The 23,422-nt window shown below is 43.2% G+C and overlaps 1 protein-coding gene and 1 long non-coding RNA gene across 2 annotated transcripts in view; one reads left to right on the forward strand and one right to left on the reverse strand.

Moving 5' to 3' along the window:
• LOC135201156 (general transcription factor 3C polypeptide 1-like) overlaps positions 1-23,422 on the forward strand; it is a gene marked incomplete in the record, with an annotated part of 923,347 nt that overhangs the window by 723,324 nt on the left and 176,601 nt on the right.
• Positions 6,784-7,572, reverse strand: LOC135201318 (uncharacterized). Its single transcript, XR_010311492.1, has 3 exons — positions 7,200-7,572; positions 6,991-7,065; positions 6,784-6,860 (listed from the first exon to the last, which is right to left on the reverse strand). It is a non-coding gene; the product is annotated as an uncharacterized LOC135201318 (long non-coding RNA).

The following is a 23,422-nucleotide window of genomic DNA, read 5'->3' on the forward strand; positions in this document are numbered from 1 at the left end:
TGAGTCCTTCTTGGGACAGTGAACAAACGTGCTTGAAATCTTTATGCTCTTCACTCTTTTTTGGCGCGTTTCTGAAGAAGATCCTTTGTATACTCTAAGAGGTCCTCTGTTGGTATTTGCAAAGGTGATTGGAGTGGGGAGGGCCCTTCTCCCACTTCCAGCCTAGACCTTTCGATATTATACTGTGGGCCCATGGGGCTGAAGGTCCATCGGGCCTTGAAGTGATACAATCTCCCCCCTACCTGGGAGATTTCACTGGTTGGCTGCTGGTCTGGCTCCTCTCTCCCCTCGGAAACCTCTTCCTCTGCCTCCACCTCGTAGTCGAGAGCCTCCTCTGGCTCGGCTACTCCCAGCATGTCCTCTATATGGGCGAAAGTTACCCCTCGCCTCATATGTAGGGTTAAATGCTGGGGAAGCCACAACCTGGGATGAGGTCGAAGGTTGAGGTTCCGAGGAAGGTTGAACCAAGACATATTGCTGTGGTGTTGCCTTTTAGTGGACGGCACTGCCTGCACATAGCAGAAGCAGCTTGGGCGTTCACTCCATCGGATGCACAAAATATCCACAGATAAGAAAGGGGTGCAGGAAAACAACAACGGTAAGCCGCACCACTCTTACAGGAATGAGGAGTAGCGCGTGGCTATTAGTAGTAGTGGCGAGCGGGGACGAGTAGTGGTGGGATCTCGTTGTAACGGCTCCCACCAAACACAGGGATTTGGAGGGAACTATCTAAATGGCAGAAGTCCTTTTGGTTTGTGGTAACACAACGCCCCTATACTATACCGACACCCTTTGGTGATCGCGCTGAGGGGTAGTAATTTCAGATAAAACATGTTAGCTTTTTTCTCTGGTATATTAAGAGTTTTATTATGCTAGAAAAATGAGTTACAGGGATTTTTCATCGGCAGACACAGGTCGATCCCAGAAAAAATAATGTTTTCCTTAATAACATTATATAATTGCAAGAATCGTTGTCAGTATCTGAAGCCAGTTTGAGAACGTCATTCAAGAACCATGAAATGAACTAGATCTTTCTGAAGGTCTGAGCCTAGCACAGCCTTTAGGAATATAGACGAAAAGTAAGAGTCTGTTAGGTCTATCCTAAAGCCAAACTGAAAGATTTTCTGTAAAGCTGACTTATTGGTGGTAATAGTACTAGCTGCTAGACCTTTTTCAAACAGGGATCTGAAAAAGGATATAGCTAAATTAACTGTCATGGTTCGAGCGTTTGTTTCCTTCAGGAAATTTGCCAGTTTCTTAACAGCAGCATCATACTGGCGTAAAGTTGATTCCCTTTTATCCGATTCTAAGAAAAGGATATTTTGGGGATCAATATTTGCATCTCTCTTAGCCGCAAACTTCATGAAGTCCATAAGTTAGGGTTTTTTTGAGAGTTCCTGAGGAAAGCGAAAACAGTCCTCATTTTGTACTGACTGAGACAAGTTTGGGGATTGGGGATCCGTTGAGGTCGGAGACCCAATTCCAGGAGGAGAGGATACCAATTGCTCTTGGGCCAATCCGGAGCTACTAGAGCTACTTGTCCCTTGAATGTCTTGAGTTTGCTCAGGACTTTCAATAGAAGATTCACTGGAGGGAAGATGTAAATACGCACCAAAGAGATTCGCTTACCATAAGAGACTGCAGTGCATACATGCAGGCAAGCGACACAAGAGAGTGAAAAAAACTTTTACTGGGTACTACGTATTTATGTATACTTTTTTTTTTTCTCACAAAATTTTAGCTTTTGAGTAATGTCTACACTGAATATGTATTGGAAGTACTGGAAAATCAGATAAAAAATACTACTGAACATGAGATGAAGTGTGCATAATTTATGATGTGGCCTTATGCCGAAGAAAAAAAAAAAAAAGGTCACCGTCCCCCAGAACATGTTACCAGAATTGATGAATTTCGATTTATTGTAGTGAGTGACACTGAAAAGGATATATATATTACAATGTAGATCTCGACCCCCCCCCCCCCCCCCCCCCCCCCCCCCCCCCCCCCCCCCCCCCCCCCCCCATTTTGGCATTGGTGTGTGATTGTATGATTGGCTATACTGGCAGTGTCTGCAAGCACCAAATTGCTTGTGGTGAGACTGCTGTTATGAATCTACCTCAGGTACTGGATAATACATAAAAAATTCAACACTGGTTAGCAGGAGTGGCTAAGAAGGGAACAGAAAAACTGCTACTAGTAGAATTTTTTTCAGATGAAATTATAATATTCCATGACATGCATGATGGTTCTAGTAGCATATTTGCGCTTCTCCTTCCATAAAGGTGGAAGCTGTGTCTGTCAATACCTCTAGAAAATGAGGTGGCCAGTGAGGCTATTGATCCACTTGACAGCTAGCTCGGTTAAAAATTAACCACCGCCTAATGACCATTTTGCAGCAGCAGCAGAAGTTTTTTCGGACACACTGCTTACACTGGGAGACAAAAAAGTTAAGTACTATATCTTAGTTTTACCAGACCACTGAGCTGAATAACAGCTTTCCTAGGGCTGGCCCGAAGGATTTGATATTTTTACGTGGCTAGGAACCAATTGGTCACCTAGCAACGGGACCTACAGTTTATTGTGGGATCCGAACCACATTATATCCAGAAATGGATTTCTGTCACCAGAAATGAATTCCTCTGATTCCCAATTGCCGAGAAACGAACTTCGGACCACCGGATTGGTAGCCGAACGCAAAAACCGCACATCCAACGAGGAGCTACTGGGAGGCAAAACTTCTTGCAATAGTGTAAGCTTTTTCATGAAGAAATGAAAGGTATTAAAGTCGGCTAACAATCTAAATAGTTCCTTACATTCTTATGGAGCATCATTTAAATTGTCTGGAGCTGACAGGGGTAAAATTGTCAACCAACACCAGTTGCTAGATGCCCAGTTGGCATGCCAAGAGGAGTTGCCTCAATTGGAAAGGGCAGAAAAGGAAAGCCTGATTTGCTCGTAAAAGCAGCTAAACGTAAGAGAAATTTGGTACTCAATGTTGTGCTGAACCAGCAAAATGCCAAAAGCCATCAACATCAGTGAAGTGTTAAGCCTTGTGTCCTATCTTTGCTAGTGTATCTTCATAGTTCAAATTTCTGAGCTGTGGTACCCATCTTGTAGCTGCTCTTTGTACTTTCTTTAGCTCTATATTTGTGCTTCTTTTTGAATGAGATCTCCATACCACTGCTGCCTACTCCAGAGTTGGTCTTCTGAAAGATAGTATCATTCCTTTCACCATTTCTTCATCCACTGTGAAAAGTACCTTTATATTTGCTAGAACTTCGTTGCACTTCTCACTTATCATTTCTGTGATCTTCAGATTATATTTTCTATTTACTATGACTCGTGTATGTGTCAACTACTAGCATCCATGTGCGTAGCAAGCTGCTTATATAATTATTATCTACAGACATTTATTGTAATAATGTTGAAAATGGGTTTATTTTTCTTACATTATATTTTTTTGTCTAGTATGTATGTAGTTGGCACTTAAGAGCCCTCCCACTTGTCCTTTTACTATAAGTCTGCAGCAAGTAAGACAATTGATCTCGCAGCTTAATATCATTAGTATTATTTAGCAATAGAGGCTGATGTAAGATATTTTCACAGTATAGACATTTATTTTTTTAAACTCCATCATGTCCATGTTTGATGTACATAAAAAGTTCGTTCATTTATGCAACATTGTACTGCAGTGTAGATGACAGAAAGTGATGAGCAGGTTGTAACAACAGGTAAAGCATGTATGGACTAGAATGTTATAACAGAACGACAACAAGGAAGAACTCCAAGTTATGCAAGGTGGCCACCCTTTAGAAGTGAATATATCTGAAAGCAAAAATGAAGGAACACAAACTAAGTATTGAACTTAAGGCTATTGTATCATGAAGTGAAAAGAATTTTTCTGAAGCATACTATCTACAAAAGGAAGGTTGAGCCTGTACATTTTTGACATGTGCAACTAGAATAATACTACAGAAGTGTATGCAAGTATAAAAACTGAGAAAAATGAAAAAATTCCTTTTCATATATGACTTTAATAATTTCACCAACATTCCTTTACCCAATTCATCAATGCCTCGCCTATTTATTTTCCACATTGGTACTGCCTCCCCTCTTCAGTGCACTTGATAGTATAATGTCTCAAGCCATACAAAGAGATGGCTTTTCAAAACATTAATAACAAAAATAGGATTGCTTTCTCTTACATTCACCATTATCTTTCTTTAAGTAATTCTTTGGCAAGAAAGAGCATACGTACAATACATTGGGGCTTGTGACTTTTGTCAACATACTGTGCTGGAAAATGCCTTTCAGTTAACCTACATTGAGTTTTGCTATCTTTATAGCCTAACCCAGCGTCAATCATTTTTCCATGATTTTTTGTGATCCAGCATATTAGTGGATAAGTGGGATTTTCAGTCTGCAAATGCAGCATTAACTATTATGTGCCAAATGGATTACAGGCAGTCCCCGGGTTACGACGGGGGTTCCGTTCTTGAGGCGCGTCGTAAGCCGAAAATCGTCGTAAGCCGGAACGACACTTGGAAATATGCCTTAAACTAAGAAAAAGTTAGAGAGACCTTACCTGTGTGACATGCAAGTATTGCATGATGTGTAGTGTGGTTATTTCAATGGCAAAGGATGGTTCTTGAAGGTATAATTCTTTATTAAACTCTTGTGACACTATAAAGCACAATGTACTACACTTAATCCTTAGGTTAGATTATACACTAAACACTATATTATGCACTGTACACTACGTAGTATGTATGTAATCCTTTGGTAGATCCTGGAGTACACTAAAATCCCAGTCTGGTAGCTCTGGAAGGTAAAAGTATAACACAATTAGTACAAAATACTACACAAAGTCCTGAATGCAATATGTAAATTATAGATATCAAGAGTAAAAGAGTTAATGTATGTTAATTAATTCCTTACTTTTAGTTTATAATTCCTTACTTTGAGTTATATCAAGAGTAAAAAAGTTAATGTATGTGAATTAATTCCTTACTTTTAGTTTAAAGTTGTCATGCTATGTAACCCTGGATGCACAAAGTCTTATGTGGCCCCATAGCCTACATCATTCAGGGGGTTCTGGAATGTACAAAAAATAATTTGTCAGTAAGTACTCTATGCATAGTAAGTTACATACAGTAATATGCACCATACAGTGGTTTAATATCAACTGGTATGCATATTGTAAATGATTGGTCTACACCCCCTGTTCAGCAGGGAGTGTACAGTATGTAATTCCATGAGGGACCTTGATCACTTATCCCATGTGAGAGATCTTGGTCACTTTTTTTAAAGTATGTACATATAAAACTTACTTAATGTATGTTTACTACTATGTATACTTTCCTTACCTTTATGTTATGTAGTAACCCTGGACAAAGTTTTATGTGGCCCCATAGCCTGCATCATGGAGGGGGTCCTGGTTTTCTGGAATGTACCAAAAAAGTATCAAAGTTAAGTCATGTTATGTATGTTTAGTAAGTTACATACAGTAACCATACGTACAGTGGTTTATAACATGTATGTACATAATCAAACTTGGTTGGAAATTCCTGTAAAAAAAAAGTTATGTACGTATGTAATACTACTGTATGTAAAAAACCTTACTGTTCATACTTTGTTACACTACATGTTACATGTGATACGTATACTTTCCTGAAGGGTTTTTTCCATCCAAAAATGGTGCTTCTACTTGTAGTTATCCCTTGATGACACTTGTAGTAATTTGTTAGTAACAACCTGGAGTTGTGTGAAAAATGTTGGTTCTGGAAGGAAAAAGTAACAAAATTAGTGTACAAAATATACACTACAGAAAGTTGTGAATGCAATATGTTAATTACTGTAGATATATCAAGAGTACTAAAAGAGTTAATGTATGTTAATTAATTCCTTACTTTTAGTTTAAAGTTGTCGTTCAATGTAACCCTGGATGGACAAAATCTTATGTGGCCCATAGCCTACATCATTCAGGGACTCTGGAATGTACAAAAAATAATTTTGTCAGTAAGTCCTCTATGCAGAGTAAGTTACATACAGTAATATGCACCATACAGTGGTTTTAATTAAATCACATATAACTTGTAGTATAAAACTTAATTTAGAAATTCCTTACATAACTTACCAACTTTTAGTGAGTCTCAAAGCTGTTACCTAGGTTGTGGGAGATGGAGGTGGAGGTGTAGAGCATTCATGATAAGGATGCATTCCAAACCTAACTTTATCACAGATAACAGGCTAGGATGATGGGCAGTCTGGAATGAAGAATTAATATTAAAGGACAGTATGTAACCACTTAGGTGTACAAAATTTATTGTACGTATGCAAACATTAAACACAACTGAGAATTCCTTACCTTCAGCAAAATGAAGACATGTAGGCTGTGTAGAGGTCTGGTTTATGTAAGTCACAGGTGCATGCCAGTCTGGAATGATAATGTAATAGTACATATGATTATAGTATGTATGTTACATACATAACATGGTTATTACATATGTAATAATAAAACATTAATAAAAAAAAAATGTCCTTACCAAATTCTAGTGGTGGCTTGCTTACTGGGATGGCCATATGGTACATGAGAGTGGGTGGCTGGGCTATGGAGTGGGATGGGCAGGTGCTTGGGAGTCTGGAATGATAAAAAATATATAAAATGATAGTTACTACTACTGTAACTACTGCACATGTTATTACTGTTGACATATGTAGTGTGTAATACGTATGTTCAATATAAAAAATGAAGAATTCTTTTACCTGAAGGAATGGGGAGAGGGTGATACTACTCGTATCAACTGATTTGGGCTCTGGAGAGGTGATACTCGTATCAACTGATGAGGGAACATCTACATCTGGAAAGAATGATAGGGTACATAAATATATTATAAAGGTGGATGTAATTGTAGCATATGTACACTTTTAATAAAATTTCTATTAGCAATTTATAAAACATTTTATACAAATTTGTTAAGGATTCCTTACCTGATGTATAGGGCGAGGCATCAAAACCATGGAAAGGCTCAGGGTCATCTGGGTCACTGTCACTATCAAAGGGGTCTGAAATGAAAAAAAAAAAAATAATAAGGTTATGCAACATCAAACACATTGTACCACTATGTAAGTTAGTGTACGTATGTATGTAGGGTGTAAACAATTTCCAACATGAAAATGAGAAAAATGAAATTGCTTACCTGATTGTACACGTACAGGTGGGCGGGCTGATACAGAGGGTCCAGGTACAGGGGGATCTGGAACTGTCACAGGTAGTACAGGGAGATCTGGAACTGTCACAGGTAGTACAGGGAGATCTGGAACTGTCACAGGTAGTACAGGGGGATCTGGAACTGTCACCACTTCTGCAATAAAATTACAAATGATGAAAATTAATGAAGTTACAATTTACTCTTACATTTAGTTGTTACATTAAAAAATTAACACATTTTAATATGTACACTATGTAAACACATAAATTAGTAAAACAGTTCAGAATTCCTTACCAGGACTAGGAGTGGGAGGTGGTGGTACTGGAGACTTGTGAAAGAAAGTGTCAAGCCTGGACTGCACACTTCTTCGTCTGCTTCTCCTTCAGGGTCTCCTTGTAGAAGTCACCAAATCCATGATTCCTCTCTTGATTTTGTCAAACCTAGAAACGTTCCGGGTCTTCTGCCTCAAAAGAAGCCAAGGCTCTCTCCAGATGAGTAAAACCCTCTGACAAGCCTTTCACAGTTAATGACCTGGGATTTGGCTCTGGTGCCGCCTCCTCTTCCTCAATCATTTGTTGTTCAAGTTCAAGTAAGTCCTCTGCAGACAATTCCTCTCCATGGGAAGCCAGCAGCTCTGTTACATCATCAGGTTCAAGATCTAGTTTCAGCCTCTTGCTTAGCCCTACGATCTTCCTCGTCACAGTCTCGACGTCTTCTGCCTGGTCAAAGCCTTCAAAACTGTGCACAAACTGTGGACACAGTTTCTTCCAGGCCCCATTTAAAGTGGTCGTCTTCACCTCGTCCCAAGCACTTGCAATATTTTTCACTGCATCAGCAATGTTGTAGCCCTTCCAGAATTGCTTCAGTGTCAACTCCTTGTTAGCTTCTATGGCCCTCAAAGCAAAACGTATGGTCCTTCTAAGGTAGTAAGCCTTGAAATTAGCTATTACTCCCTGGTCCATTGGCTGTATCAGCGATGTGGTATTGGGTGGGAGGTACACCACCTTCACATTAGGATGCATGTCGCTCAAATTTGAAGGGTGACCAGGGGCATTGTCCAGGACTAAGAGGGCCTTAAAAGGCAGACCCTTCGAAGTCAAATACCGCTCCACTGCTGGCACGAAATGGTCATTGAACCAATCTTCGAAGACCATTAAGGTAACCCAAGCCTTCTTGTTTGATTTCCAAATCACAGGGAGTTGACTCTTGAAAATGCCCTTGAAAGCCCTGGGATTCTCCGGCCAAATACACCAGCAAGGGCTTCAGTTTCAAATCACCACTTGCATTGGCCCCAAACAGCAAAGTCAGTCGCTCCTTTCCAGCTTTATGGCAGTGCTGACTTCTCCTCCTTTGAAAGGTACGTTCGATTTGGCATTCTTTTCCAAAAATAATCCAGTCTCATCCACATTAAAGACTTGGTCAGCCGTGTAACCACCATCCTTAATTATCTCAGCCAAACCACCTGGAAAACTTTCTGCTGCTTCGCTATCAGCACTAGCAGCTTCACCTTGCAGCTTCACATTATGCAAATTTGCACGAGCCTTAAAACGGTTAAACCAACCTCTACTCGCGGAAAATTCACCACCAGCACTGCCTTCGCCAAACTTTTTCACTACTGCCTCATGCAGCGCTCTAGCCTTCTCCTGGATCACACTTAAGCTCACCGGAACAAGTCGCTGGTTCTGGTCCTCCAGCCAGATCATGAGCAATTTCTCCATTTCAACAATGCTCTGGCTACGTTGCTTCTCGTTTATCACCGTTGACTTCATCGGTGCAGCATCCTTAACATGCTTCAGAATACGTTCCTTGTCCTTCACAATGGTTACCACCGTGGTCCTGCTCAAGCCTAAAGAACGGCCTATTTCGGTGTTAGTTTTCTCCCTTCTCAGAACGCTTTACCACGTCATATTTGACCTCCATCGTGATGACCTTCCTCTTCTTGGATGAACTATCATCGGAGGAAGTACTTTGGCGTTTAGGAGCCATTGTAAATTTGCGAAAATGGCAAGGAATTTCAGCAACGTCTTAGCACACAACCGACTGAACTTCAGGCAGACACGCGATTGAAGTGGCGTCCTTTCGTATTGTTACGCTTGGCGTCCTCGACCGTCCGAGGTCGTTGTTCGGTCAATTTACCATACAGTTTAATAGCGTTAATTAATTTATGCACCTCCGCTCAAAAACTAGTTCTGCATATGAGGTATCGTTAAAAAGCATAACAAAACGTCGTAACCTTGGAATTTGTGTTGTAATCTAACCAGAAACTTAGTTTTTTTAATTATGTACTGGAAACAAGCAATGATTTTTCATTATATTTGCGCTTTTGGACTGTTTTAAACTGCGCATCCCAAGCTAGTGTATTCATTCGCCCGCAAACTAGTTCCGCATATGCGGCGTCACTAAAAAAATTCAAAAAATACGAAAAAAAAAGTGTCAAAAATCATCATAACCTCAAAATTTTTGTTGTAATGTAACCAAAAACATATTTTTATTATATACTGTGCTAAACTATAAAGGATTTTTATCATAGCATGCGTTTTTTAAAAGCGTCGTTAACTCGGAGCGTCGGAAGCGTCAGCGTCGTAACCTCGGAACAAGCGTCGTAACCTCGGAACAAGCGTCGTAACCCAGGACGGATTTTCCATTGAATATTTAAGAAAAAGCGTCGTAACCTCGGAACGTCGTAAGCCGGAACCGTCGTAACCCGGGGACCGCCTGTAGTACCATCTTTTGCTCTTTCTTTTGTAAGGATTTGTTGAGCAAAGTTGATGAAACTTTCAACTCCCATGCCCCCTACCCCCATATACATACTATATTCTACATGAACACAGGGCTGGTCAATTCCTATCTCCCTTTTTTGACTGAATTTTCAATTTATATGTCCTCACAAAAGAAAAGCAAAAAATAATTCCTAAGGTTAGGCTACACCCAGAGTAAAGAGAAAAATTTAAAGGGCTGACCGATGAAAACAAGACAACATAAAGTATTTATGACAATAGTAAATTAAATATTGTGGCTTATTACTAAATGTGATGTTTACTCTATTGAAAAACTAAAGTTTATTTACAAATTCCTCTCGTATATAGTAAAAGAAAAAAAGTTAGGCCTCACGTCAGCTGACGAATGTAAACAAAACTTCGGGTTTAGGAAACGAAGCTCCTTTCCTCTTGAATGTGCAAGTCATTTGACTATTATTTATATTGATTAAGTAAATATATATAATAATATCTGGAAGCACCATTAACTGCCACATTTTGAGCTTCATTTACGAAGAAATGCAATATATTTGTGTAATTGTCATGGCAACCGTTCACATCCTTAGGTAAACAAACTTTCACTTTCGCTAAACAAACTTTGGCTGGCATCATATTACAATAAATTTATGAATAGATCGATTTACATAATAAAATATGCATAATGCTATCTTAAAATATGGATATATATCACAATTTCATGTTTACATAACATAAAAATAATGAAAACATAACAAAATAAGCTAATGACTGGGTGAAGAATGGAGAGGGCAGTATGGCGGAGCCACCGAAATGCGAAATGCGTTGTCTGCTAGGAGTGAAATATCTCCGCCCATAGTGGCCATAGGGGCGGAGTCTGGCCGAACGTTGAGTGCACTTCGGGAATATGCGGCCACCTGATTCTGTTGACTGACCTTGTCTGCCACTACATTCCTCTTGCCTGGAATGTACCTGGCCACCAGCTCGACCTAGTGTGCTATAGCCCACTCATGCACCTGGACTGTCAACTGATGCAACGGGAGAGACACTAGCCCCCCCCCCTCCCCCCCGTTTGTTGACATATGCCTCTACCGTGGTGGTGTTGCTCCTCAACACCATGGAGTGTCTTATCACTTGATCCTGGAACTCTTGGAGGCTAAGAAAGCTGCCTTGAGTTCCAGAATGTTGATGTGAAGGTGCTTGTCGTTTCGGTCCTACACTCCTGCAGTCAGCAACTCCTCCGGGTGTGCGCCCCAACCTTCATTAGATGCATCTGAGAACAGAAGCATGTCTGGGGGTTGGGGGGGGGTTGGGGGGGGGGGGGATATGCAAATTCACTCCTATTAAAGAGGTTCCTGTCATTTAGCCACCAGGCCAAATCCTTCCTCATTTCCTCCGTTAGAGAGATGAGGAAGGATTGAGGAGCCTTTGACCAACACTCCAGTAGTCTCCATTGAAGAGAGCGCAGGTGAAGACACCTGTGAGGGACTAGCTTCTCTAACGACAATGGGTGACAGATCACGACTTGCCAGAGCTGAGCTGGTTGTTCCTGCCGAGACAGAAACAGTCGAGCTGCCTTCCTGAACTTGCTGATTCTTGAGTCTGCAGGGAAGACCCATGCTGCTGCTGTATTGATCAGCATGCCCAGATACTTTATCCTCTTCTTGGGAATGAGGTCTGACTACTCGGAATTTATCACGATCCTGAGATTGTGATAAAAGTCGAGAAGTCGATCCCTGTCCTGTAGCAACTGCGAGGTATCTCGACAATACCTCAATAGACGTATCCTGACTGAGTGGGTTTAAGCAAGACACCAAGGTGAACACTCTTGTGAACACCTGAGGGGCGGTTGAGAGTCCGAAACAAAGTGCTCTGAATTGGAACACTGTCCCTTGAGGATAAAGCGAAGGTACCTCCTTGAAGACTGATTAATGGGTATCTGAAATACACATCCTTCAGGTCCACTGAAAACATGAAGTCGTTCTCCCTGGTAGAGGTGAGCACAGAGCGTGCCATCTCTATCATGAGCTGAGTCTGGCAAAGGAATCGGTACAAAGGAGAGAGGTCTATCACCAGTCGCCAGCCTCTGCAGCCTTCTCCACCAGGAAGACTCGGCTGTAGAACCCTGGTGAACGGATCTTGTACGACTTCCACAGCTCCCTTGTTCGGCATCATATGCATCTCTTCCTTCAGTGTCTCCTGTTTGTATAGCTCTGCAGGAGACAATGATTGGTAATAACATGTGCTCCAACCCATGAGAGTATACATCCTATCACTCCACCTATAATTTGAATATTGGAAGCCATGGCGGTGTCTCTTTGTATTTAGTATCCAATCAGCACTGCAAGTGATAGGTGTGCAGATCCATTTGCAAAGAAAATATACAATATGCTCTCTCTATCTACCACCTAATTAAGCCTTTCCCATCATTGAATTTAAATCTCTTATTCAACTGTTACCACACCCTTTTGTTATTTTGGGAGATATGAATAGCAGGAGTCCTCTTTGGGGTGACATCATCACCAATCAAAGAGGAAGGTGCTTAGGGTTCCATCATAGAAGATGAAAATGTGGGGATCCTCAACTCTGGGGAGTCTACGCATTTTCATGCTCAAACAGGCACGTTATCAGCAATTGATTTATCTATATGTAGTGATGACTGTCTTATTGACTTCAGTTGGAAAGCTATAAATGATAGATTTACCAGTGACCATTTTCCAATAGTGGTGAGTGTAGCATCAAGTCCTCCACCTTCAAGGCTACCCAAATGGAACATTGGTAAAGGTGATTGGTCAACATTCCAGGAGCACAGCTCAATAGATGACTCTGCTGATGACTTTCCCTGTGTAGATGACGCTCTTGACTTTTTTAATACAATAATGTTCTCAACTGGTCTTCAATCTATACCTAGGACTTCAGGCAAATTTGTCCGCTGACCAGTTCCCTGGTGGACTCATGAATGCCAGGAAACTCATAGAACTATGAGATCTGCCTTCACCAGATACCACAGACAAAAATGTGAGTATTATCGTGTAGAATTTTGAAAAGCAAGAGCTCATTTTCGCATGTAAATCAAAAAAGCACGTAAAGAATCTTGGACAATATTCATATCTTAACTAAATTCGAAAACTCCTCTGACTCTAGTTTGGAAGAGAGTTAGAAAAATAGCAGGCAAGTTCACTCAAATAGCAGCCAAGTTCACTCCTTGTCAACCTCCAGTTATCAAGATCAGTGGTTGCGAGGTAGCACACCCCCAGTTAGTGGCAAATGAGTTTGCTAATCATTTTGCTAATGTTGCAAAGAAAAATGATGATAGACCCTATTCAGCTCAAAGATAGATAATGGAACAGGTCGAAATTGATTTTAATACCTTAAGACATGAGCAATACAATGCTCCTTTTACTATTGGAGAATTTGAATCAGCCTTGAATAAATGTAATGAATCAGCTCCTGGACTGGATGATGTAACATATTCAATGATTAAGCATACCTCTGAAAATACCAGACTTTTCATATTAAGCCTAATTAACAGAATTTACCAAGAACATATCTTCCCCAAGCTTTGGGAGAAGTTAAAATTACTGTCATTTGTGAAACCTGGAAAAGATCCATTCAAGACAGAAAATTATCGTCCTATCGCATCGACATCTTGTTTGTGTGAGATCATGGAAAAAATGGTGAACACATGGTTGATGTGGTACTTAGTGTGGTTTTTGGAGTATGCACTCCACAACTGATGTATTGGTACGAATGGAATCTTCAATATGTGAAGCTTTTGTCAACAACTGTTTTCTTTGATCTAGAGAAGACTTATGATACAACAGGGAGGTATGGCATTTTGAGGTTCCTTTATGAATGTAACCTGAGAGGCAATTTGCCCCTCTTTATTAAGGCTTTTTTTTTTTAAAATAAGATATTTCAGGTTCAGGTTGAAGCAACAATGTCAGATGTGTTCAATCAAGAAGGAGTACCACAAGGAAGTGTTTTAAGTGTGACCTTGTTCGCCTTCGTAATCAATGGGGTTTCTAAAATAATTCCCCCAGATATAACATATACCCTTTTTGTTGATGATGACCTATCGATTTCCTTTGCAGCATCAAGGATGGCAGTGGCTGAATGCCGCCTTCAGCTCCGCATTGATAATATAGTAAAGTGGGCTGAGGTTAATGGTTTTAAATTTTCTGCCAGTAAAACGGTAATTATGCACATTTGTCATATAAGGGGAATCCACCCTGATCCAGATCTGTTCATTCATAGGCAGAGAATTCCATGTGTTGGTGAAACAAGGTTTCTTGGCTTGATTTTTTATAGTAAGCTGACCTGGATTCCACGTCTGAAATATATTAAGGCAAAATGCTTGAAAACAATGAATTTGCTGAAAGTCGTTTCTCACACTTCGTGGGGTGCAGACCGAACTCAGATGTTGAGATTATATAAAGCCTTGGTCTTTTCAAAATTAAGTTATGGGTGTGAGGTGTACACTTCTGTGAAGCCAAATAGCCTTAAAATGCTCAACTCAATTCATCATGGAGGAATACGGTTGTGTACTGGAGTATTTAAATCATCTCCCACCGAGAGCATGCTTGTAGATGCTGATGAGGTGCCACTGGATCTTCATTACAAGCGTCTGCTGGTTCGGAGCTGGTATAGATTTCAGAGGCTACCTAAGTCTTTAACCAGCAATTGTATTAGAAATGAAAGGCACTGGCATTTTTATGAAAATCACCCCAAGCAACCTCATCCATTTGCTTTTAGCGTAAATGTCATTGTCCGTGAAATAAATATGCCAAGGATCGAGATTTTACCAGCAAAATACTCAGTTAGTCTCCCCTGGAACTTCTCAAGAGGTAAAATTCTGCAGCTATTTTAATTTTACCAAGACAGAATTGTCCAGTGAGGCCATGCGGTCAATATTTTTTGAACACTCCATGCAACATGATAACTCCACTGCAGTTTTCACGGACGGCTCAAAGTCAGATGCTGGCGTCGGCTTTGGAGTAGCCTTCCCTGATTTAGAGAGAAGTGGCAGGTTATCATCTGCTGCATCAATTTTTACGGCAGAATTATATGCAGTTTTAAAGGCTTTAAAGGAAGTTTTTATTCGGAATGAAAATAATTTTATTTTATATTGTGACTCAAGAAGTGTTCTTCAGTCGCTGGAATCTGTTAACCTTTTAAACCCTCTGATTTTAGATATATTGGAATGGCTGCTTTTACTGAAAAGAAGAGGGAAAGAAATAAAGTTCTGTTGGGTGCCTTCCCATGTTGGGGTGGATGGGAATGAGAAAGCTGACCGACTGGCAAAGTCGGCAGTCAACTCCCCAGAACCCACAAGATGCCTACTACCATATCGGGATGTGTATCCTCTGGTGTGTCAGAGAATTAAAAAATGTTGGCAGTCCCAGTGGGAGGATATTTTAACTAATCAAAAAATGCGTAGTATCACGTCATCAGTGTCTCCTTGGTCATATCCGTATATGCCAAGGAAACGAAACAATGTTGTGCAGATTGAGGATTGGACATTCAAGACTCACCCATGGGTTCTTGATGTCCCATGAAAATCCTCCATTTTGTGATGATTGTACTGTGCCCCTGACTGTGAGACATTTGCTGGTTGAATGTCCCAGACTTGGGAATTTGAGACATAGGTTCCTGTCTTGGGGATGTCATAGAGGTAATTTTGTACATGAACTTTCCTGTCAGATATATTCTTAGCTTACGTCTCTGACGTCACGACAGAATTCAAAACTCGCGGCAAACGCAACAGGTAGGTCAGGTGATCTACCCTACCCGCTGCTGGGTGGCGGGTGTATGAACCAGTCCCCCTTCCAGTCATATTTTCTCTGTCGCCGGTGTCGACTACACCTGTTGTCGGTACCTCTCGATATTGGATTCTTACTCATTTTGCCCTGGATTGCTTCATCGGACTTTTGGTGAAGTACCTGCTCTTTGGCTTGGCATTCGTGATTTGTGGACCGTTTTTTTATTATTCTTTAGATTGTTCTTGGGATTTCATTATGTCTGATTTAAAGATTAAGAAATCAGCTATGTTCAGAGTTTGTTCTGTTAGCGATTGTAAGGTGAGGCTACCGAAAGCTGCGGTAGACCCTCACACAGTGTGCATGAAGTGTAGGGGGAATGACTGCTCATTTGTTAACCCTTGTAGAGAATGTGGTAAATTGAATGAAGAAGAATGGAAGGCGCTTTCTTCTTATTTAAGAAAGCTTGTAAAAGACAAGGTTAGGAAAGCTTCATCTAGGAGTTCTAGTAGGTCTCGCGCTAGCGAGTTTGAAGTTGATAACCCTGTTGTAGAAGTAGCTCCTTTACCAGTTTCAGCCCCTGCTCCCTGCATCGAACCCGAAGATGCACCTTCGGAAGTGGACACTATGAGAGCCACTATTCGCAGCATGGAGTTGAAGATTAAAGCGCTAGAAGGTAAGAGTGATAGTGATATGTGCAGTGATCCCAGTGCAGTGGAGGGTGCGTCTGATCGGCTCCCTAATGCTTCTAGGCCTAGACCTCTTCCAGACTCCCAGACCCAGTGGAGAAGGAAAGTCGAAAGCCGCAGGAAGGTTAGGGAGAACCCCCACCTGTCAGGCGTCCCCTCGGTAGCGCCTGATGTTCGCTCCCAGGCTACCTTGGATAGCGCCAAGAGAGAAGTCTTACGGCAATGCTTCTCGTTTTCGCCTTCTTCTTCGCCTGAGTGTGGTTGGAGCTCCTCGGAAGTTTCTCGGCCGTCGAAGAGAGCCTGGCAGGCTTCTTCCGCTCTTCCCTCCAGCCCTGAAGTTTTTTCGGAAGATCTTGGATTAGAAGTGAAGAAACTGAGGATTTCGTTGGAGTTTCGTTCTATTAGTAAGGATCAAGCTGCTTCTCCCGTTAAGGACTTTGGGAAATCTCCTGCGCGTATTTTGGCTAGTCTGCAGGCGCAGATTACGGCTCTGGCTGACTCCTTGATTGTGACTTCTCGTCGTAGGAAGGACGTATCGCTCCCGGTAAAGAAGTCCAGGCGCTCTTCTCCAGGTTTACGCTATTCGTCAGTAACCGCCCTCTCTCCAGGATTGGATCGTAGTACGAGGCGCTCTTCAACGGACAGGCGCTCTCCTGCGGGCATCGTTTCTCCGTCGGACGAGGGGCAGGCTTCATGTAGACGATCCTCCCCCAACAGGCGCTCGTCTCGAGACAGGATCTCTCCCTTTGGCAGGCACCAGGAGCCTGGTAGGCGTTTTTCTCCTGGTAGCCGCTCACCTTCAGGCTTCCGCTCTCCTGTGACCAGGCACCCTTCGACAGACAGGCGCTGTTCGCCTAGCAGGCGCTCTTCTCCTGTCAACCGCCCTTTGCTTAGCAGGCACCAAGAGCCTGGTAGACGCGCTTCTCCTGCCAGGCGCTCTTCTCCTGATTTTCGCTCTCCTCGAGTTAGGCGCCGGGAGCCTGTCAGACGCCTCTCACCTTGTAGGCGCTCGTCGCCAGAGATTCGCTCTCCTCACAGCAGGCGCCAAGAGCCTGATAGGCGCTTCTCACATGGCAGGCGCTCTTCGCCAGATTTTCGCCCTGCGTTCGTTAGGCGCCAAGAGCCTAGGGAACGCCCTCATCCTGACAAGAAGGATTTTGCAGGCAGACTTTCAACGGATATTATGACTTCCCCTGTTAGATGTCAGACGTCTTACAGACGTTCTTCCAAAGATGGACACTCTGCTGAAGACAAGACTGCCTATCCTCGTAAGGATCGTGAAGGATCTTTGGCTGAAGAAGAACAGGATCCCTCGGTAGAAGAAATCCCTAAAGATTCCTCTGTTTCCTCATACAAGCGGTTAACGGACCTGTTGCTTCAGGAATTCGGAGATGCCCTTTCTCCTGTCGCCCCTCCTTTTCCTCTCTCGCTGTTTTCGACCTCGAAAACTTCGAAGGTTTCATCCTGTGTCAGGATGAAGCCTGCAATCTCTATGAAGAAGGTGCTTAGAGGTTTTGGCGAGTGTCTTCTTTCGAAGGAAGAGAAAGGGAAGACGGTGTTCTCTTTCCCTCCTTCTAAGCTTACTGGAAAGCTAGGGTTCTGGTATGAATCTGGAGAACCCTTGGGCCTCGTTCTTCCCTCATCGGCAGACTCGGACTTCTCTTCACTGGTGGATTCCTCTTGACGCTCTGCCCTCATGTCTGCTAAGACGACATGGGGGATGAATGAGCTTGACCACCTGTTGAAGGGAATGTTCCGAGTCCTGGAAGTATTCAACTTCCTAGACTGGTCTTTGGGCGTGTTGGCCAAAAAGACGCAGACCCCGGATTCCCTTTCACCTGAGGATCTTAACAGTGTTCTCACGTGTATGGACAAGGCAGTGAGAGATGGATCGAGCGAAGTCGCTTCCCTTTTCGGAGCGGGAGTAATTAAGAAAAGATCTGTATACTGTTCGTTCCTGACGAAATCAGTATCTCATGCTCAGAGAGCCTCTCTCCTTTATTCTCAGCTCTCTCCTCAACTCTTCCCTAAGAAGATCATTCAAGATGTTTCTAGTGCTCTTTCAGCGAAGGCTACTCAGGACATGCTAGCCCAGTCTACCAGGAAGCCTCGCACTTCTTTCCAGGCTAAGACCAAGAAAGAGACTCCCGTTAGGCAGGAGCCCTTTCGAGGAGTCCCTCCTGCCAGAGCTTCTTCCTCTAGAGGATCTAGACCCGCTAAACAAGGGAAGACCTTCTTTAGATCCATCAGAGGGAAGAAGTAGTGTTCAAGTTCTCCAGACATCAGTGGGTGCCAGACTACTGAAGTTTGCCGACGTCTGGGCCCAGGAAGGGGTGGACAACTGGTCACTCTCGATTGTCCGCAAAGGCTACCTTATTCCCTTCATATCAAGACCTCCGTTGACGACGACTCCGAGGGAGTTGGTAGCCAAGTACAAGGACCCCATCATGAATCAAGCCCTTTCTCTAGCAGTAGATCTTATGCTGGAGAAGGAGGCGATAGAACTAGTGAAAGATCCTCATTCTGCGGGTTTTTACAACAGACTGTTCTTAGTTCCCAAGAGCTCAGGAGGATGGAGACCGGTTCTGGATGTAAGCGCCCTGAATGTCTTCGTAGAAAAGAGGAAGTTCGCTATGGAGACGACTTCTTCAGTGTTGGCGGCTCTTCGTCCAGGGGACTGGATGGTGTCCCTAGATCTTCAGGATGCTTACTTCCATGTGCCTATCCATCCTTCTTCACGGAAGTTTCTCAGATTCATGATGGGAGGGAAGATCTATCAATTCAGGGCCTTGTGCTTCGGCCTCTCGACAGCCCCTCAAGTTTTCACTGGTTTAATGAAGAATGTAGCGCAGTGGCTACATTTGGAGGGAGTGAGGCTGTCGCTCTATCTCGACGATTGGCTGATCAGAGCAAGCTCACAAGAACGATGTCTGGAGGACCTACAGAAGACACTTACTTTGGCAAGTTTGCTGGGACTTCTGGTGAACTTCCAGAAGTCACAGTTAATCCCCAGTCAAGAGCGGATATATCTGGGGATTCGGATGGTTTCTCCGGATTTTCGGGCATATCCGTCACCAGAGAGGATTGCTCGTTGCCGTGAGAAACTAACGACCTTCCTAGAGAAAGACGCATGCACAGCGAGGGAGTGGATGAGTCTGTTGGGGACACTCTCCTCGCTGGAGCAATTCGTTTCTCTAGGAAGGTTGCATTTCAGACCTCTCCAATTCTTCCTTTACCAGAATTGGAGGCGTCTCTCGCAAAATTTTTGGAGTTCTCCTTCAAGATAACAAAAGGAATCAAGAAGGACCTTCTGTGGTGGGCAGACCCTCTCCGATTTGCAGATTTTGTTTTCCGACGTGTCGGAGACGGGTTGGGGTGCGACCCTAGGGTCAAGAGAAGTGTCAGGCACCTGGGAGGGGGAACAGGTGTCCTGGCACATCAACAACAAAGAGTTGATGGCAGTGTGGTTGGCGTTAAAAGCCTTCGAGCCCCACATCCGAAATGCTATAGTTCAGGTCAACTCGGACAACACCACAGCCTTGGCTTACATAAGAAAGCAGGGGCGGACACACTCCTTCTCCCTGTACGAAACAGCAAAGGACCTGCTGTTGTGATCTCAGGCAAGGAAGATCGTTCTCCTCACCAGGTTCATACAGGGAGAAAGGAATGTCAGGAACGACCTCCTCAGCAGGAAGAATCAAGTGCTTCCTTTGGAGTGGACTCTGCACTCAGAAGTTTACCAAGACCTGTGAAGGTTATGGGGCAGACCTCATATCGACCTATTTGCAACAGCAAAGAACGCGAGGATAGACCTCTACTGCTCCCCGATCTCAGACCCAGGAGCAGTGTCAGTGGATGCTTTCCTTCTAGACTGGAGAGGTCTGGACGTCTATGCCTTTCCTCCATTCAAGATTCTGGGTCAAACCCTCAGGAAGTTTGCGGCCTCGGAAGCAACAAGGATGACGCTGGTAGCTCCATTCTGGCCAGCCCAAGATTGGTTCACAGAGGTACTGGAATGGTTGGTGGACTTTCCAAGAGCTCTTCCACAAAGAGTAGATCTGCTCAGACAGCCCCACTTCGACAGGTATCACAAAAACCTCCCCGCTCTCAGTCTGACTGGCTTTCGACTGTCAAAAGTCTTGTCAGAGCGAAGGGGTTTTCAGCAAAGGCTGCTAAGGCTATCGCCTTAGCGAGAAGGCCCTCTACCCTTAGAGTCTACCAGTCGAAGTGGGACGTCTTTCGCCGTTGGTGCAGAAACCAGAACCTTTCCTCTTCCAGTACCTCTGTGACCCAAATCGCAGATTTCCTGGTATTTCTCAGGGAAAAATGCGGTCTTGCAGTTTTGACCATCAAAGGATATCGGAGCATGTTAGCAGCTGTGTTTAGGCACAGAAACTTAGATATCTCTGACAACAAAGATCTACATGACCTGGTAAGATCTTTTGAAACTTGCAAGAAAGCCTCAACTGAAATTCCAAGCTGGAATCTTTATTGTGGTTCTTCATTTCCTGAGGTCCTCGAAGTTTGAACCACCCCAGTCAGCCTCTTTCAAAGATCTTACGAAGAAAGCTCTGTTTCTTTTGGCTTTAGCATCTGCCAAGAGAGTTAGCGAGCTTCATGCTCTAGAAGGAAGGGTAGGTTTCAAAGGAGATTCCGTGATTTGTTCCTTCCTTCCTTCTTTTCTGGCCAAGAACGAGAACCCCTCAAATCCTTGGCCAAGGAGTTTTGAGGTTCCAGGTTTAGCTCCCCTGGTAGGAGAAGAGCCTGAAAGGACTCTTTGCCCTGTGAGGAGTTTAAGATACTACCTCCAGCAGAAGAAGACTCTTAAGGGCATTAAGGACAGACTATGGTGCTCTGTAAAGGATCCCAGTAGACCATTGTCTAAAAATGCTTTGTCCTTCTTTATTAGAAGTCTAGTGAAGGAAGCACATATGGCTTGCGGTGAGGATCAGTTCAAGCTTTTGAAAGTCAAGGCTCACGAGGTAAGAGCCATTGCTACGTCCTTGGCTTTCAACAAGAATATGTCACTCCAGAATCTGATGAAAGCAACATTCTGGAGATGCAATTCAGTATTTGTGAACCACTACCTTAGAGTACGTATCGGGGGATTCAGTGCTGGGGCAAGGAGCTGAAGCAAATCCTTTGTAAATTTTTCCCTTGTTGTTTGTATTGTGTTTTTTATGGTTGTTTGAAAGAGGATGCAGGTAGGCATCTCTTTCTATTCGTAGTACTAACATTAGAATGGTTAGGTGATCTGGTTTGTGTTAGAGCTCCCTGCATTGGTAGTGGTCAGGCTCTGTCATTTAAGAGGGCGAATCCCCGTTGACATGATCTGACTTGGATTCTACTGAGTAAGCGGATATCAAATCCCTTCGGTAGACCCAAAGAGTCTTTTCAGCTGTAGGTCACGCCCTCGCTGTAGCTCTTCAGGCTATGCAGACTAATAGACAGTACCTATGAAGTCTTCAGCCTTATCAGGTAAGAACCAAGGTTTGTTAGTATCCTACAACAGATGTTGTTTCCCCTTTTTTCTTGTTAGCTCTGTCTCTTTCCCTCCACCAAGGGTGTCAATCAGCTAAGTATATATCTGACAGGAAAGTTCATGTACAAAAATGATATTGTTATTTTACAATAAAGTTTTGTACATACTTACCTGGCAGATATATACGATTGATGGCCCTCCCAGCCTCCCCTCAGGAGACAGGTGGAAGAGAAAATATGACTCGAAGGGGGATTGGTTCATACACCCGCCACCCAGCAGCGGGTAGGGTAGATCACCTGACCTACCTGTTGCGTTTGCCACGAGTTTTGAATTCTGTCGTGACGTCAGAGACGTAAGCTAAGTATATATCTGCCAGGTAAGTATGTACAAAACTTTATTGTAAAATAACAAAATCATTTTATCTTATCTACAATTCTTGGAAAGGATTGTAATATAGAGCAGTTATATATCTTTATGAGGGAGGTGGCCTCCTCAACCAAATTTAAATTATACATAGATTGTCTATGTAAGAAATTATATATATGAACAAAATTTTTATATACATATATTTATAGATATTTTTATATGAAATTTATTTAAAATTTAATTTTTTCTATTTAATTTATTTCGGTGTCAATTACCCAGATGTTTGACGCCAGTTTTAATAGACACATCAATCAATCAACCTTTAGTGCCAGATCCTCAGCTGAACCAGGGATATAAGGTTGTAGGTGGACTGGAACTTTGGTGAGGGGTGGCCTCGACTTGAAGGGAAGAAGATACCCCTCCCAAAGGACATCCACTACCCAGGTCTCAACTCCAAAGTACTGCCATGTTGCCCAATAGCTTGAAGGCCTTGTGGCAATTGCACGAGACAGCCCAGATGTCTTAGTAACTGCCTGGTGGACAAGTCGATCGTTGTCTTCAGCCCTTTGCTTGTCCATCGCAGCGTCCACCATCTCTAGGGAAAAGAGAGGAGGAACCCAGCAACGGTCTGTTCCTTATCGCCAATGCTGACTCTGGCCCTGCATACCTGACTACATGATTCAGGACAGCATGTCTCCTCCTAAGCACCAGGTTGGCCCATAGGTTTGCCGTCTGGTGGGCCAGATAGGAAATAGCCCTACCTCTAGACTGGCAAAGTCTCCCGAAAGCTGAATCCTCTCAAGGAACTATTGGTCCCATAGAGGAAGCGATTTTGGATACTGTTAGGGACCACAGATCCAGTCAGCAGATTGCCTGGAAAGCTGCCATAGCAGTAGCTTCCAAGGCCACTGCCTCTTGCTGGGTAAACCAGAGGTTCTCAGCAACAAGGTACTGCAGTGGCAGGCTGGGAGTCGGACGAACTAGCTCTGGGTCCACCTGTTTATGGGCAAAGGGTTTTCCGAGGGCATATAGAAATGCCTCTGTTGAGGTAGAGGAGGGGGAAGCAGCTTGTCCGATCTCTTGGCCATAAGTGAATTCTCTTGCCCCAAGAGAAGATTGCTTGCTAGGTCCAACACTCCTTCAGACAGGAGGAGCACGGTAAGCCCACTAAAGCCTTGGGTAT

The sequence above is a fragment of the Macrobrachium nipponense genome, chromosome 28 (assembly GCF_015104395.2).
Source record: "Macrobrachium nipponense isolate FS-2020 chromosome 28, ASM1510439v2, whole genome shotgun sequence".
NCBI lineage: Eukaryota > Metazoa > Arthropoda > Malacostraca > Decapoda > Palaemonidae > Macrobrachium > Macrobrachium nipponense.